The following is a 19127-nucleotide window of genomic DNA, read 5'->3' on the forward strand; positions in this document are numbered from 1 at the left end:
CTACACATGAAATGTGAAAAGCCCTCCAAAATACATGAAAAATGCATTAGAACTGGTTGTACACATAAAAGATGCATTGGTGCTGTACACATTAAGGCAATGTATCATTCTAAGCATATATTTACATTCAAATGCTAAATGAATGAAGCACGAAAATATACATTTTTTGAAATGGCTCGTAAATACAGAAGAAAAAGGTCGTACCCATTTCACGTCAGATTACATAAAACTGTTTGTATGTGGACAAGGTCAAATATTGTCTCTGGAAGAGTTCAACTAATTCTTGTTCAATCTGAATTGTTCTACTTTAAGCAGATTACTTTGTGCCAAAAAAGGAGAAATACAAAGTTGGAAAAGAAAATTAATCATGGGAAAAAGTTCTTTGTTTTAAAAAAATGAAGGTCAAATTCAAAGTCTCTCAGAACACTGTGTGCCAAATTCAAAAGTCAGTGTTAGCACTTTGAGAAAACATGAAATCATCTAAGTCTGTAAAAAAGTCATCTTTCATTGTAGGTGACAGTTGGATTACCTTGTTTAGAAGAGTAACCGCACATAGATGTGAAGCATCGCCTTCAGCATTGGTCGCATTAGCAATGTTCGAGTCCGATGTTACCTGTGTGGCTGTAGTTTCCTCTCGTACCTCAGCATCAGCATTTTGCATCTGTGAGATCTCAATGAATGCCGTCATCAGAATTGGTAGCCGTTGGGAGCAACACTGCGCATGGGCCATTACTGGGTCCAGCAAAGTATCAACATCCGTTGGCATGAACGATGGGAGTGTTAGACAGATGCCTAGCACACATTCTTTCCGCAGAGCAGGCAGTGTAGAATGTCCAGATACCACCAGACATTAACCCACACTGCAGGAGTGAAGTTAAGCCCAGTCCCCTATATCTGCCCTGGCGGCCGTCACCCATATGCATACAGTGAACAGCCACTAGAAACAAAGGGAGAGGCTGAGATAAATGAAGATACAACTCCAACTAGACCAGCGCACTTCGCTCTTCTTGGGGGGCTGCTATCACTGGAGAAAGGCTTCCATTCTCTAAATTAAACAAAAACAACAAAGAACATGAGAAAAACCCACCCCACATAGAAAGCTCCCTTTACATGCATGAATCAGAACTGTAACGCGCTTTAAAATATTTCCTCTTACGAAGATTGGGAACTCCTGTAGAAAAGCAGTCTCCACCAAAACACGTTTCCAAAATAATTCAAGAGAAGGGAATTGCTGGTATGAGTGTACCAAAAAAGGGGAAACAATACCATGATAGCATAAAAAAAACCTCTATAATAGTGACTCCAAAATCAGGCACGAGATAATCCCACTAACTAACTAAACAGCTCTAAAATCCTTAGGCCCATGGAAAAACATCCCAGCGTCAGGAATAGTCCAAACAACGATGTGGACAGCAAACAAAATGTTCCCGGAAGTGACAAAGTCCCAATGCACTCAGAGACGCAGTCGCATACCTGAATGTAAAAATGAAGAAAACGAAGACAGCACGAAGTCCACAGCACAGGACGAATGCAGGGAGGAAGGGACAAAACAGGGGAATCGCTCAAAGAGCCTGTAGTGCCTGCAAGTCTGCAGACGAACTGACCGCAGTCCCAGAAGAATTCGAGGATGAAAATCCAAATGAAGGTCTCGAGGACGGGAAGGAACCGGAACCAAAGGCCAAGCGTTTCCGGGTAACTAGGACCGGAAAGTGAAACCAAGCATCTACTCAAGGTAAGACGGACGGTTTTATATTGCAAATAATGCGGGAAAATAAATGCGCTCGCACAGTTCTGATCAGGCATGCCCTTAAAGAAATAGGAACCCATAAGAATGAGGCTCAATTCCTAACAGTATCCCCCCTCAAAGGCCTCCCTACAGGACGGGGTTTGGTAGGATATTTAATGTGGAACTGTCGCACCAAATGGGGAGCATGAATATCACCCACCGGTTCCCAAGTGCGATCCTCGGGGGAGGGGGGTATCCCTTCCAATCTACGAGATAATACAACCTCCCTCTCCTTCGTCAGGAATCCAATATAGCATGGACCTCAAACTCTTTAAACCCATCCACTAACACTGGAGGAGGTGGGCATATCCTGAGTAGTCTGGGTACAAGGTTTCAATAGGGATGTATGGAAAACAGGATGAATGCGATAATCCCCTGGCAACTCCAATTTCTTAGCTACAGGATTCACTACCCTAAGGATTCGAAAAGGACCCACATATTGTGGCTGTATTTTGCTTGAACCACCCAGTCTCAAGATTTTCATTGCCAGCCACACCTGATCTCCTACTGCATAAGAAGAAGCAGCAGCACTGTGCCTATCAGTCTGCTTTTTCATGCTAAGTTTGGTAACCCGTAACTATTCCTGTGCTTTCTCCCATATCTGAACCAAAGATAGACTTAAGGTATCTAATGCAGGCACTCGCCCTGTGGGTTGTATAGGGATGGCTTTTGGATGAAACCCCATAGGAAAAAAAAGGGATTTTCCCCGATGAGGTATGAACACTGTTATTATACACGAATTCCGCCAAAGGGAGAGCCATTACCCGCTGCATGTCAAGGTGGTCAACAAGCAACATAGATACTGTTCCATGGTCTGATTAGTTTGTTCCATCTGCCCATCCGTCTGAGGATGATAAGCGGATGACAGACGCAATTCTATTTTTAACGAAGAACACAATTCTGTCCAAAAATGCGACACAAATTGAGGTCCTCAGTCCGTCACAATAGAGGTAGGTAAACCATGTAACCGTACCACAATGTTCACAAATACTACTGCCAACTCCTGAGCTGTAGGCAGCTTGGGTAATGGAATGAAATGTGCAGCCTTAGTAAACAAATTTACAACTACCAGGATCGCTATATATCCAGATCCAAGAGGAAGGTCAGTGACCAAATCCATACTGATCGTATGTCAGGGTGCTGGAGGAAAAGGTAAAGGATGCAACAACCCTGATGGCCGTGTATGCGTAGGTTTACTAATGGCGCAAACAGGGCAAGAGGCCACAAAAACCTGGGCATCATGCCACATTGTTTCCCACCAAAACCAGTGTAAACAAAACTCCTTGGTTTTATTTATTCCTGGATATCCAACTAAGGATGAGGAATGACACCAGGTAAGCACCTGCGTCCGTAACTCTGGTGGAATAAATTATTTATCATCATGATACAACAATCCTCCGTCCACAGAGAAAAGCGGGTCTGCCAGCCAAGGGGTGAGATCTACATTCACCATCTGGTCCTTTACTTTAGCCATAAGGTCTGCTGACACACACCCCACACACACCCCACTATCCTTTCACCTGCAATCACTGGCTTTAACTCCAAAAACGTCCGCATGTCATCACATCTGGGTCACATGTATGCGAGACAATGCATCAGACTTAACCTGTTGAGCTGCAGGCCTATACGTAATGATCAAATCATACTCATTAAAAAAGTGCCCACCGCATTTGTCTTGGAGTAAGAGCACTTGCTGAACGAAAGAATTCCAGATTCTTATGATCCGTATAGATCGTAATAGGATGTCGCGCCCCCCATAGATGATGTCTCCACTCCTCAAACGACAACTTGATGGCCAACAACTCTCCCTCTGCCACAGTATAATTGCGTTCTGCTGGAAACAGAGTCTTAGAGAAAATGCAATAGGGTGCATAAAGCCTGTCTCCACATTCCTCTGTGAAAGTACTCCACCAACCGCACATAAGGAGGCATGAGCCTCAACATGAAAAGGCAGAGCAGGATCAGGATGGATAGGAACAGGGGCTGAGGTAAACTGGTGGATCAATGTCTCCAAAGCCATCTGTACACTAGGAGACCAAACAAAAGACACTCCTTTTTTCAATAAAGCAGTCATAGGTTGTTCTATGTCAGAGAAGTGCGAGATGAACCACCAATAGAAATTGGTGAATCCCAGAAAGACCTGTACTTCCTTCACACAAGTAGGGGAGGGCCAGGTTACTATAGCCTCTATCTTCCTGGGGATCCATTCTAATACCATTAGCGGAAATGACAAACCCCAAGAACTCCACACAAGATGTGTTAAATTTGCACTTCTCCAACTTCACAAAGAGATAGAATTCTTTAAGTTTCCTCAAAACCTGTGCAACATGTATATCGTGATCGACAGAAGATTTTGAAAATATTAGTATATCATCGATATACACGATCACACTCACATCCAAAACTCACTCAACACCTCATTAATAAAAAACTGAAAGGCATCGGGGACGTTGCATAAACCAAAAGGCATAACTAAATATTCAAATAAACCAAACTTTGTACGAAAGGTGGTCTTCCATTCGTCCCCTTCTCGGATACGAATGAGATGGTACGCACCTCTCAAATCCAGCTTTGTAAAAACCGTTGCATGCTTCAATTGGTCAAGCAACACAGGTATCATTGGCAAGGGGTATTTATTCTTTATGGTAACCTTGTTTAGCGCCCTGTAATCCACACATGCGCAAAGACTGCCCTCCTACTTTGGTATAAAAAAATAGCAGAGGAAACAGGAGAGGAAGAAGGTCGTATATATAACCATTCTCCAACATCATATCCAAATACTCCTAAGATACCGCTCCTCAGGTTCAGACAATGCATAAATGCGGCTACAAGGTAGTGTAGCACCTGACACCAGATTGGACCGACAGTCAAATGAGCGGTGAGGCGGAAGAACTTTTGCCTGAATTTCATCAAATACCTCACTTGCTGTTTAGGAGGTCCTCGAGTGCCAACTAGGCTAGTGGTTGCCTCTCTGTGTTGCTAAAGTTGTTGTTTGTACCATCGATTTCCGAGCGCTTAGAGGCCTGCAGGTGATTGGGCGCGTTACAAATCAAAAATAACAATAACAATAACTACACTCCACATATGGTGCTGGAATTTCACCCCCCCATGCCACTGTTCCCAACTGCAAAAGTCAATGGCATAACCCAATCAGTTGCAATCTGATAACAACACTGTAAACAGCGGGCTGAGTCCAAAGTCACTGTCCGTCGTACCCAGTCTATCTTGGGGTTGTGCTTCTGCAACTACAGCACACCAAGTACCACACCAGAAGAGAGAGCATCTATTAGATCAAAACATATGGTTTCAGAATGACCGTTATCACACAAGAGACACAAGGGTTCTGTCTGGCCTTTTTGAGGTGTTGGACAATGTTCCCATTGATTATAAGTTAAAACATTTCTAGGGTTTGCAGATTTATGCAAGTAATGATGAACAAAATGATTAAAACAATACATTTCTTCATAATTTGATGAACCTTCAAAGTATTCATGTTTTCTAAATTTTGCTGACATTTCAAAGTCTGCCATCATGTTATTAACAGTTTCAAAGTCCCAATCATCAGAAAACGTGCTGGGTGAAACGAAGTCACTCAAGGAAACCTTAAATTGGTGTAGAATTTTCAGCAGCTCAACAGGGCCATAAATGTCATAATCAGTTGTATCCCAAGCTATTCCACCAGGTAGCAGAACCGCTGTGATGTTCACTGATGACAGGTCTCGTTGTTCACGATGAGATGATTTGTGTGGCTTCAGAAGCAAGTTGATGTTCTTACTTACTGTGTCCATGTGAATGTGTTTTCCATCTATCAGCTTTCCCAGACTTAAAACAAGAATGAGCCATAGCAGGAGAAAATATACACCTAACCCAATCCAAAATTCAACCCATGGTGAAACCAGATATGTTTTAGCAAGCTCTTGACCAAGTTCCGTTAATTTTTCCTTGAAAGTTTTATTTCCTGGCATAGTTTCAGGTTCACTGGGATCCTCAGAAAAGTCATCAAAGTTGATAAAATAGCCAGAGGCAGTTCTGTCAATAGTCAGTATTGCATCCGGATTCTTTGAAATCGCTGGAGTTTCTTGTTCCCTTAACATGTTTGTATAGTCAGATGCTACATCATTGTAGACGGGAGGTTCTTGACAAACTGTTGTTTGGGTTTCAAGAGGCACAGGTTCCATGGCTTTGTTGCATAGTCCTTCTTTTCTCACTTTAGAATCTTCAAAGGTGATGAGTCTTTTCAGTTTGAACCTCTTGGATGGTAGCAGGATTTGGTCGTCTGCTACATCTTGGGTGCCCACTGGGACTACTACTTATTATCGGCCACATGGTGTGGTTTTACCAGGTCAATCGTTACAGACCGGTTCTCCTTTCTTCCAGCAAAGGGCGGCAGTAGCACTGTTCTTGATCCGTGGATTGCTAGTACAGGTACTGGCTTTCTGTAAAAAGGCCCAAATTCCTTCTTGTCCCCTATTTTCTCCCTGACTAGATCCCCAACCTTTGGAATCCAGGCAGGTCTTGCTGGGACAGGTGGTTTTTCTTCAGTGGTTATTGGCTTTTCACTGGTGTTGCTTAGACTTCTTCTTGTTTCATTTAAGTCCTGTAAAACAGCCAAACGATATTTGATATCAAATGGTTTTTGTTCCACCACTGAAGTGTGACGATCGAGGTCTTTAACCAACATTCTAGTACCAAAAAGGAGTTCGTATGGAGTGATTCCACCCAGAGAATTTCTTGGCAGGACATTTATGAGATGTTTGACCCACCCATCACCCGAACCTAATACCCTAGCTGTTATAGATTGCTTTATGTCACGGTTTTTTCTCTCCACAACCGAATTTCCCTCAGGATGGAATGGACTCGAAAATTGCAATGCAACGCCCAAGCTGGCCATGGCCTCCTTGTAAGCCCTAGAGCTAAACCCAGGACCCTGGTCAGAATGTAGCGTGCCGATTGCGTATGTGCCGATAAAGACTCGCAAATCTTTTATAACAGTTCGGGCGTCAGCCGTGCGCTGAGGTCACATACAAATGAATCTTGTGCATGAATCCACTGCAACCATGATATATTTATAGTTGCCATCCCTTTGTAAAGTACCACAGTGGTCCAGGTAAACACATGCTAATGGTTTATCTGAAATTAGAAGGGGCGTCTGCGCCAGGCGTATCACTGTTGAAACTTTCATTTTCTGGCAGATTTCACATTTCAAAACATAGTTTCTGGTTTGTTTCCTCATGCGCGGCCACCAGTATTGTTGTTTTAATAATGAAACTGTGGCGGAAACACCAGCGTGTGCAGAGGCAAGCCCTTCATGTGCTGCGAAAATTAGTCCTAACCTGTGTTCCATGTTTGGGATTGCTCTATCCCCCACTCCAGAGATTCTAGCAAACTGAACATTATTTGCGTCAGTTATATATGAGTACTTGAGTGGATAATTTAGAGGTAACGCGGCTCCGCTGCCTTTGCTTGTGGCATTGACAGCGAGCATGGTTTCACTGTCTATTGTTGTTTTTGAACGATTAATTGCAGCTACGGAAATAGTTTGCGCAGCTGCCTTTGCTGCTTCATCAGCCAATGAATTCCCTTCAACGTGAACGCCATCACGCTGATGACTCAGTGTATGGATCAAGTGAGTTTTTTGTAGTTCTTTCTGTAATAGAACTACTTGTTCCCAAAGCATTTTATACTTGATTGTGCCACCTTTTGAGTCTTTAAAACCAATTTGAACCCAGTTCTGCAGATATTCATTGCTAGATTGGACGCAGTAATACGAGTCTCCCACTATAAGTGTGGGGTATTTTCAAGCGCCATCTTGAAAGTTTGGAGTTCAGCTCTCTGAGTTGTACAGTCTCCTAGAGATAGTACTTTTGTGACTGTAGGTCTGAATTTACCATCGCACCAGCGACCTTTAACAATCGCGCACGCTGCACTATATGCTTGTTTTCCCCCAATCGTGGGCTGTGCTGATCCGTCTGTATATATTATAGAGCCGTAATGTTCTAGAGGTAGAATTTCAGTAGGCAGAGGACATCCTTGTTCGTATTGGAGAAATTCTTGTGTCTTCAAGTAAGGGTCAAAAACGTATTCAACGTCTGTTGCAGCAAGAGAATTAACCCATTGTATCCATCTTGGATGCAGAGCTTTTGCATTTGGAATGCTTGCCTTTGTCACTGCCTCTAAGGCAGGTACAGGTGTAACGACTTTTATACGCTTACCCTGTGCGAGGGCTCTCTCCTTTGCTACAGCAGTCTGAACCGCTGTCAGAATTTTTTCTGTTGAAGTGAATTTCATTTCAGCTTGTGTGTACAAGTGTGATTTGTAAGCTATTGGTACCTTTTCACCTTCATTAAAGGTTAGGTATGTGAATCCGCATCTCCCTGGGATGATTCGGATTATAAGGTTGCATACATTGTCGCGTCTCTGTAAGTGTGTTGTTGCCAACATGTCTGTTTGTACTGAACGCAAAATTTCTGCATGTTTTTGAGTCCAATTAGTTGGTTTGAAATCAGGTTTGATTAGTTCGTAGAGAGGTTTAACCCTTTCTGCGTAATTCAGAATGTAAGTTCTTCTGAAGTTTAGGAATCCTAAAATTGACTGTAACTTTTTCAGCGACTTTGGAGGTTAAAGCAGCGCACATTTTTCTAAAAAGTTGGGTGCTAGGCTTTTGCCTTCACTTGAAAGTTCGTATCCCAAGAATAGGACGTTGAGGTGGGCAATTCTTGATTTTTTAAAGTTGAATTTATACCCTTCAGAGGCGAATCCAAGTATTATGGTGTTCACCCTGGTCAAATGCTTGTCCAAATCATCATCTGTAAGATAGATGTCATCGACATAAGATAATGCCTCTTCATCATAGGTTTGTAGTAACTCTGTTACTCTGGCTGAAAATAGTCCAGGACTGTTCTTGAATCCCTGGGGGGGACGACAAAAGTGATCTTGTGTCCCCATTATTGAGGAAGCGGTCAAATACCTGCTTTCTGGTGCAATGTTTTGACAGAAGAAACCGTTTGAAATATCTAATGTAGTTTTATATTTTTTGCAAACAATGTTATTCGTCCGTGCTGCACTGTGTGAATTTGTACTGCAAAAGTTTTGCAACAAGAGTTTAAATGTCTGTAATCCAAAACTAGACGATATGTTTCGTCTGGTTTAGAGACAGGAAACAAAGGATTGTTCATTGACGAGGTGCATGTTTCAATCAACCCTTGGTATTCAAGTTGATCTAAGATCTCCCTGACTTCCTTTTTAGCTTCCTGTTTTACTGAATACTGCCTCTGAGCAGTAGGTTGATTTTGTAACTGGATTTTATGGTGAGGAGAGTCCTCATCCCATCCCACATGATTTTTATATAATGCTGGAGCCTGCGCCACAGCCCATTTCCTGGCATAGGTATATATTTTATGAATAGGAATACGATTAGAGAAGGCTGGCATAATTATTACTTCGCCATGTGGGCACTACCTGACAAATTCAGGTGGCCAGTCTTTTTCGGCCAGAAGGATGTCATAACCCTTGGATAGTTTTTCCTAAAAGAGTGCTTTTATTTTTCTAGTTTTATCCCCCTCTATCTGGAGTGTTACTTCATATAACTTATGGGGTACACTAACCCTGGTGTCGGCAGTTTCAACCTGAATGCATTCATTCAAATCCAGTCTCCAGATGATCTTTCAGGATCCTGCGAGCTATGGTGACCTCTGCTGCGCTGTCCAGCATTGTCTGGGCCCACTCCCTGTTCTAGAGTTGTGTCCTCAAGATCCTCGGCATGTCTGATTTTAATACTTGCTACCTTCTTTTTGGAGAATTGGGTTTTCTTATTTTTTGGAACGTGTTGATCATCTCTGGACTTTACGCGTTCTTCTTTGTGTTCTGATCATCCTCTTATTTTGGATTTATGGGAGGAAGTCTGAAAGGTACGAGAGGATCGTTTATCAGTATCTTGATATCTATCAGGTTTTCTTAAATTATCCCTATTTCTAAGGTATACCTCTTTTCAGAGTGCACCTTTTGAGGAGATCTACCTCTGGACTGAGAGCACTTCTCTTTAGGAAGTGTCTGTCTACTATTTTCACATTTCTTTTTAGGAGTAGTTAGATTATTTTTGATAAAAATGTTTTCAGGATTTTCTGTTAGTTCAGGTTTTACAGGTTTCCCTCCCAAAGTATCTCTTCCTAGTTCTTCATAGGATTTTTCAATAATTCTGGCAAGTTCATACGGTTGCTCAGTAATATCGAGTTCTTTAAATTTTTGGTGGATTGCCACCGATGCTGCTTCACCTTTAATGTTAACTAATAAGATATCTGAGACCTGTTTGAAATCTTTCAGTAATTTCATACCAAGATTCAAGGCTGTTTCTGACCGTATTCATTTTGAATCTTTCTCAGAACGTCTGGTATTACCGCCATAGACGGGACACCATGTGTTTTTGTGTAGATTGAAGCAAAGACTGTACCCCAAGTGTCACAGTCCTCCACGTGTGGTGCAATCCCCATTGGTAAACAGATTGTTAGAATCCTGTGTTTTTCATGAGGTGTACTATCGGGAAATATTGCCTCTATTTGAGTAATTTTCTGGGCTAACCAGAATAGAATTTGTTCCCTTTTTGCGGGCAATTTACCAATGACTGATTGTATAGTCTGTGGTGTGATTTTGTGTGTGTTCGCCTGATGAGGGGTGTGTTGTAGAATTCTAATAGCAGGTTGGACCATTAAGGTCCGCATGACATATTGTACCAATTGTCTATGTATTTTAATTAATTGTTTTAGCTGAGCTAACAGTTCTACATCTGACATTCTTTCAATGTTAGGATGTGGTGTATAGATGGCTAGTACCGGCCATGTTGCTCCTAGTCTACCTAGTGGACCAAGCCTGGTAATGTGATTTTGATGTTGTAGGGCGCCTTTAAACCAGAGCTGATGCTCTTGGTAAGTGAGTGGAATGTCAACGTCCTCAAAAAGAATTTATTCCGCTTGATGTTCCTCCATCTTATAGTAGAGGATGACATGTGTTGTTGGATTTGCTTGTGGAAAGACAATCCATGAATAGAATACCTCTGTCTGCTGATATTCATGTGCCTCTATGACGAATATAACTGTACCATCTCTCGGTGATAGGCCATTTTCTATAAGCTTTATAGCTATGGCTTTTCTTACGTTTTCCGGGATGACTATAGCATCTGGGTCATTTTGTTGGACACCTGTCTCGTCTAAACCCCGTCGAGTAATAGTGCCTGGAGGTCCACTTCATCGCTATCTTGCATTTTGTTGCATGTTTGGCAGAGAAAGTTTTCAAGGAAACAAAGATAAGGTGCACAATATTTTGGAACACTGTATCCTTCAACGTTGAACAAACCAAAAACGAATACATATGATTTGCGCCCTACTAAGTTATGAAGGATATTTTATCCTTTGACCCACTCCAGACGTCTATTGGAGCATTTATGGGAAAAAGGGGTCTCTGTGAAAAGCATGACTGAGTTACTCTAGTATCTAGTGTTAAATTAGTGCCTTGGGCGCCATGTAGTGTGGTTCCTATATTCCGAATAGGCTCAGCGCATTGGAATAAGATATCCTATAGATTAGACGTAGGACTAAGGTCTACTAGGTCTCTATCGAATATACTAGACTTAATTGTGACTGCCAGCTGGGTCAGAGGTCACTAGAAACGTTCTCGAATTCACAAGAAGGGATTAGTTTCTGACAACTGCATAAACATGACAACTTTGTTTCCCCAAGATAAAACTGATCTTCAGAGTCGTGGAAACAATAGATATATATTTCACTCAGTTAATCGTGCATGCTTCGTTTCACCAGAGGTGCAGAGAAATAGATAGATGGGCGTTTTCAGTAAAAGTATTTATTGAACAGTCTTTTTTCTCAAGCATAAGAAATGAACTGCTACAATTGTAAAACTGGTTGTAAAATATAACGCATACAGTATAAAAAGTAGAATAAAATAATACTGTAAGAGCATTGTATGGTTCCTAACCCATAGATAAATACATAAATAAATAACAGAGGCTAAAAGTACTCAACTGGTGCTTCTAAAATATGCCTACCCCAGTGTACCTAACCTAAGCTTAGCACAAGGGAAGAAGTAAGTGAGGTGTAGCATAAATGTAGTATTCTTTTGCCAAGAATCTGTCCAAGATTTCTCTTAGGGTCTAATCAGCTCCGTACCTTAGTTTAGAATGGAGAAGGTCAATCTTGGGACTTTTTTTCCCAACAAGACGCAAGGGTAGCTTGGTAACACTGGAGCTGGATTTCTCGGCAGGAGAAAAGACAGCTTCTCTCTCAGTGCGTCTGCTGGAGGGTCGGCTACGTTCGGCACTTGCTGTAGCAGGATGTGTCGGGCAAGTAGATAATCGAACTTCTTCAAACCACTGCATGTTTGCTAAGGCAAGTGTGGGCATATTTATACCTTGAAGTTGCCGAGTTTTACGTAAAGGTGGACATAATAACGTCATCAAAGAGTCTCAGTTCTTTGAAAACTCCATGAGTTCTTGTACAAGTCAGTTCTCGAGCAAGGGAAAGACCCTAGCTTCTGAAGCCGAGTTTTCCAAGAAATCGTTGTAGATTTTCAGAACTAGTGGAAGTAGCCCTGCCGTATTTGGACTGCATGAGCTATGTCTAAATATGGTTATGATTCGTATGCCTATATAAGGACCTAGTGATTTATACCTATATAAGGGCATGAATCGGGAAAATTACCATAGTGTCCTAAAATGGTTTACAACAATGGAACCAGAGGACAACTCAGTCCCATCTATAGCTCTTATGGGCTCCGGTTGCTCCTTATACACACAAGGAACACATATCTTTTGTGCAAGTTTGATGTCCATAAAATTCCCAGTAGCCCCAGAATCTAATAGCACAGACAAAGTAGAACGCCCACTGTTTGATATCACCAAACAGACCGAGATGGTAAAATGACACGGAAATCTCTGCACAGAACCAGGTATCTCATAGGACTCACCATAAAGTGCCTCACTCTTCTTGAACCTTACACTGTCCTGTCTTCCAACACAAGCTACATCTTTTCTTGTGGGTACACTAGAGGGTTTCACAGGACATTCACGTGCAAAATGTCCACCTCTCCCGCAATAAAGAACAAATTCTAAGCTTGTTGTCTCCCTTTCTCTTCATTTGACAAAGGACCCCTAACTCCACCTATCTCCATCGGTTCAGGTCAGGTGTTTTACCTCTAGAGGCCCCCTACTCTCGTTCTTTATACTTATAACATGAGAAGCCTGAAATCGGTTCCTCTCCCCCCGCCTTTCGGTTAGCCTATGATTCAGTTTAACTACCAAATCAATGAAAGCTGCACATTCTTCAGGAGGATCCACCACCTGGGATACAATATCTTTTAAGTTCTCACTCAATCCCTGATAAAACAAGGAGGTTCTCTTTGCCATAGGACACTGAGTCTCTGACAGTAAACGGTTAAAAGAGGAGACAAGTCAGTAAATCTTGTTTACCCTGCCTTAACTTCAACAATTCAGTATCACTAGCCTGCATAAAAACATGCTTGGCAAACAAACAACGCATCTGTTCCTTAAATGCCACATAATTATACAAAACCGGATTGTCACTATTCACCAATGGGACAGCCCATAATGCCGCTGTTCCCGCCAAATACGAAATAATAAATGCCACCTTGCCTGAATCATCAGCAAAAGCCATAGGAAGGCCCATAAAATGTGTAAATGACACTGGTTCATAAAGATACTGTATTTATTACAGTCTCCTGTAAATCGTTCTGGAACAGGAATGGGAGTAGTAACTGTGACAGCTATGGGAGTCCAGAGGTTCTATCAAACTGGAATGTAGCAGGTTGAACTATTGGACCCTGACCCTTTGAAGCGGAAGCCCTGCCTCCACCCCACGTCTGCTCTCGAACCTTAAGTGAACTTAATTCCTGCCGTAGCCCATGGTTTTCCTGCCTTAAACCCTGTACTTCAGATTGTAAGTACGTAATGGCACCCATTAGATCCTGCAGAGAAGGGACCCCATCCTCACCTACTCTATTTCCATCTTCATCCATCTTCACTCAGTGTATCTAAACGTGAGCTTGGTTTTCTGTCCAGATACCACAAGATATCAACCCACACTGCAGGATTGAAGATAAGCCCAGTCCCCTATCTCTGCCCTGGAGGCCGTCACCCATATGCATACAGTGAACAGCCACCAGAAACAAAGTGAGAGGGTGGGATAAATGAAGATACAACTCCGACTAGACCAGCGCACTTCGCTCTTCTTGGGGGGGCTGCTATCACTGGAGAAAGGCTTCCATTCTCTAGATTAAACACAAACAGCAAAGAACATGAGAAAAACTCACCCCACATTGAAAGCCCCCTTTACATGCATAATTCAGAACTGTAACGCGCTTAAAAATATTTCCTCTTACCATAATTGGGAACTCCTGTAGTCTCCACCAAAAGCACGTTTCCAAAATAATTAGAGAGAAGGCAATTGGTGGTATAAGTGGACCAAAAAAGGGGAAAAAATACTATGATAGTATTAAAAAACCTCTATAATAGTGACTCCAAAATCAGGCAAGAGATAATCCCACTAACTAACTAAACAGCTCTAAAATCCTTAGGCCCATTGAAAACATTGCAGCCTCAGGAATAGTCCAAACAAAGATGTGGACAGCAAACAAAATGTTCCCGGAAGTAACAAAGTCCCAATGCACTCAGAGACGCAGCCGCGTACCTGAATGTAAAAATGAAGAAAACAAAGACAGCACGAAATCCACAGCACAGGAGGAATGCAGGGAGGAAGGGACAAAACAGGGGAATTCCTCGAAGAGCCTGTAGTGCTTGCAAGCCTGCAGATGAACTGACCGCAGTCCCAGAAGAATCCAAAGATGAGGAAAATCCAAACGAAGGTCCCGAGGACAGGAAAGAACCGGAACCAAAGGCCAAGCGTTTCCGAGTAACCAGGACCGGGAAGTGAAACCAAGCGTCTACTCAAGGTAAGGCGGCTGGTTTTATACTGCAAATAATGAGCGAAAATAAATGAGTGCGCGCACAGTTCTGATTTGGCATGCCTAGGAACCCATAAGGATTAGGCTCAATACCTAACATAGAACAGCTAACATGCAATCTTGCCAGATTAGTCTGAATGACAGAAACCATGTGGTATTTATTTCTCGTGGATGAGTTTATCCCAAAAGTTGTACGATGCACTCTCGACACTTCATCTCCAATTGAGCTCTCTCTATGGTGCTTGGAGTGGCGCTGGTGATGGCGCTGGTGAATTGGCTTCCCATATTGTAGCAGTAGGAGCAAAAATAGTATCCCTGAAATGAGTCTCAAAAGGAGGGGCAGTCTGCCAAACACAGAGTGCACGAAGTTTGGAAATATTCCTAGGACTGCTTGAAAAGGTGCTACCAGTCCGAAACATACGTTCTTAAATAGATGTACAATATCGCTCCTGTCAGACATGTTTAAGATACGACTTAAAATTTCGGAGGAAATGTATAGGGCAGTTTGTATCTCGGCAGAAGTCCTTGCTACTTGCAGATCATAGGTCTCTTCGGCCGAGGTCAGCGGCACAGTTTTTTGCAAAAGAATGGCTTTCATTTTGCTTAAAGTATCAATTAGTATAGAAGAGATGTTCAGTGAAGTCCATAAAGGTGACTCCCTCTCTGTCTTAGTTTTAGGAAACAATACTTGCATACAGCAAGTGACCCTGGCTGACACAGTAACTAGGTATGGTATGCTTGACAACATACCACGTTACAGAAGGGGGGTTGAACCCATGCAGTCACGGGGACCTGGGCCCTATGTAGTACATATATAAGGGGGGTCCCCGTAGATGAGGAGGGTGTATTGTAAATTACATACACTGATATTATTTAAGAAAACCAATAAAGTAAAAATATATATAACAATTATACGATTGGCATTGTGATTTATTAACCAATACTACGTGATTGCAAGTGGCAGTACAAAATCACATGAATTTATAATTGCAAGCCCCAAGGGGGGAGAAAAGGGGGAAAGGGAGGGAAAGTGGTGCTCAAGGAAGTGTTAAGAACAGGGAAGTAACACAGTGTCAAGAGGTAACAATTGTATTACGAAATTGAAGACAATTATCACAAACAATTACAATACAAAAGCCCAAATACAAGGCGGAGTTTAGGACATATTCAATAAATAAAATTCAACGGTCACATCTGAACAATAGATGAATCGGGGGTGTGCCGGAAATTCAACAAAAAGAAAACAGTCGACGTTTCGACCCCTATCCGTAGGCCAATTAAAGTCCTTTCACGGGGTCTTCATCCGGACGTCACACAGGGAAAGGGAGGTGTGTGGGGCAATTCATGGGGTACGGCCCAGCCGGGCTCTGTACATGGAAAGGAAGGCCACGCTGGACGTCGTGGTCAATCTAGTAGGGTGGACAACTCAACTCTAGATCGTTGAGAATAGAACCTTCCAAGGATCCAAGTGTCTAGCACAGTATGAAAGAAGCAAAAGTATCTGCTTCTGAGATTAATATCAGCTCAGAGAGCGAAACCACGCCGTCTACATGGGTCAAAACTCCATAGTGTAGAGACCGCGGGGTAACCAGTTCACAATTAACGCTCGAAGCGGGATTAAAATGCATATTTAGTCAGGGGAGAGCGGGCAGCATCGTCTGCAACGCTCGAAGCGAGGATAGAAATTCGTTTCGCCTGTCTGTTTAGTAGTCAGGAAAAGGAACAGGCAGCGTCGTCTGCACTGGTCTTACCGCGAACTCGGCAGACACTGCGGGGGATTGTTCCATGTATTATCCATGCAGTAGCTGACTTTTCTGCTACCGTAAATGGCAATCTTTCCAGTTTTTCAATGCTCAGCACCGTATAGTCTGCCCCCCTCTGCGCCAATTTGATCTGTTTATCAGTAAGATTGAATTCTGAATACAGTGACATAGTATTGCTTAAACGCCAAGGCACATAGCCTGAATGAAGTTTTGCAACGTCCAGCCTAATAGCATGATTGAACCTAATTGCGACTGACCATGTTGCAACATGATCAAGTCCTGTTCCATTATGTATTTGGCAGGAGACACTATGCTGTCCAATGAATATATCCTGGATGACAGAGTCGTTAACCCATTGTCAACCACAGAGAGAGTTTTCTCTAAATTAATACGATCAATTTCTCGTATTCCTTCTGCAGTCTTTGCTTGCGTAATCTTCCATGCTTCATTATAAGTAGCATAGATACTGGCATATAAAAAACGTTTATGACTCGGTTTTCTTGGTCCTAACAAGAATTCCCTAAGATCAGTGCCATCTTTAAGTAAACATAATTGTTGCTTTAATTCCTTAAGTGTAGATCTTTGTAGCCAATCAAGGCAGAGCTTCCCTACAGTGTATGTAGTTACTAATCCATGATGCTGTCTTTGAACATATCTTGGGTCTGGCCTATTGAATGTCAAACCCTGGGTTTTGTTCAGGAATCTATCTTGATAGTTTGTGTCTGTGGGCCAGATCAACCATTTATTCCAATATGGATCTGTTCTGCTGTGAAGCAAAATAGTATGTACGTCGACCTCTTCCTCTGAAGTGTTATCATTATCAGGTGTAAGTGTTGGTATGGACGGATTGTTCATGTCTTTGATCTTGGCTAGACCAAGGCAAGACATATGTTGGACAGTTTCATTCAAACACATAATTTGCTTAAGGATGATGCAGGCTCTTAATAAAGCTTCTACCCCCGAACCTGCCAATCTTTTGTACCCCAGACAGTTTTTGTCTCAATGCTGTCTTTCCTAAAGTCGAAACCTAGTGTAGGCAGTTGGACATAAAAGGCTGCAGAATAAATATGTTTTGTATTGGTCAACATACTTTTCATTCCTGTTTTGTTTACATTTTTAAAGTAAAATGATTCTGGATTTGATACATTAAACCCTGAAAAGTATAGAAACTTATAGGCGAAAGTTTTTGAGCTACCCTTTGGTGGTGTAGGACAATGTTCCCATTGATTATACATTAATACATTTCTAGGATTTGCAGATGTGTGCGAGAAAAGATGACTATAGTGATTATAACAATACATTTGTTCATAGTCTGAAAAACCTTCTAAATATTCATGATTACTGAACACTGCAGACATTTCTAGGTCTGACATCATATTATTAACAGTCTCGAAGTCCCAATCATCAGAAAAGGTACTAAATGAAATAAAGTCACTTAATGAAATGTCGAACTGGTGTAGAATCTTCAACAGCTCCGATGGGCCAAAAATGTCATATTCTAATTTGGCCAATGCTATACCACCAGATATAGGAACGGCTGTGATGTTCACTGATGACAAGTCTCTTTGTTCATGATGGGATGATTTGTGTGGCTGGAGGAGTAAGTTGATGTTTTTACTTGCTGTGTCCATTTTGACATATCTTCCATTTATGAGCATTCCCTGAGTTATTACCAAAGTCAACCAAAGTGGAAGAAAAAATACACCCAACACAATCCAAAGTGCAATCCATGGTGAAACCAGATAAGTCTTTTCCATGTGACGAAAGAGGTCTGTTGTTTGTTCTTTCAAAGTTCTTTTTACAGGCGTCGTTTCAGGCTTGCTGGGATCCTCGTAAAACATATCAAAGTTAATGAAACAGCCAGAGGCAGTTCTGTCATTTGTTGGGATTGCATCAGGATTCGTTGAAATCGCTGGAACCACTTGATCACTTGTTACTTCATTGTAGACAGGTGTTTCTTGACAAACTGTTATTTGTGTTTCAAGAGGTACAAGTTCCATAGCTTTGTTGCTTAGTCCTTCATTTCGTACTGCAGATTCCTCAAAGGTGATGAGTCTCTCAGTTTGAACCTCTTGGATTGTAATTGTCTGTAAGAAGGCCCAAATTCCTTCCTGTCCATGATCTTTTCTCTGACTAGATCCCAAAGCTCAAGGATCCAGACACGCCTTGCTGGGACGGTCGGTTTTTCCCCAGTGGTGGTTGGCTTCAGGAACACGTTGCTTTGTTTCGTTCTTATTTCTTTTCAGTCCTGTAAAACAGCCAAACTATCTTTGATTTCAAAATCCTTTTGGTCCACCACTGATGTCTGACAATCAAGGTCCGCAACCAGCATCCTAGTTCCAAAAAGGACCTCCTATGGAGTGATACCTCCTAGAGAACTTCTTGGCAAGTTGTTAGGACTACGTTGGACACTTATTAAATGTTTGACTCACCCACCACCCAAACCTAATACCCTAGCTGTTATAGATTGCTTTATGTCCCGTTTTTTTCTCTCCACAACCGAATTTCCCTCAGGATGGAATGGACTAGAGTACCGCAATGCAACGCCCAATTTGGCCATGGCCTCCTTATCAGTTCAAGAGCTAAACACATGACCC

The sequence above is a fragment of the Lissotriton helveticus genome, chromosome 5_1 (genome assembly GCF_964261635.1).
Source record: "Lissotriton helveticus chromosome 5_1, aLisHel1.1, whole genome shotgun sequence".
In the NCBI taxonomy this organism is placed as follows: domain Eukaryota; kingdom Metazoa; phylum Chordata; class Amphibia; order Caudata; family Salamandridae; genus Lissotriton; species Lissotriton helveticus.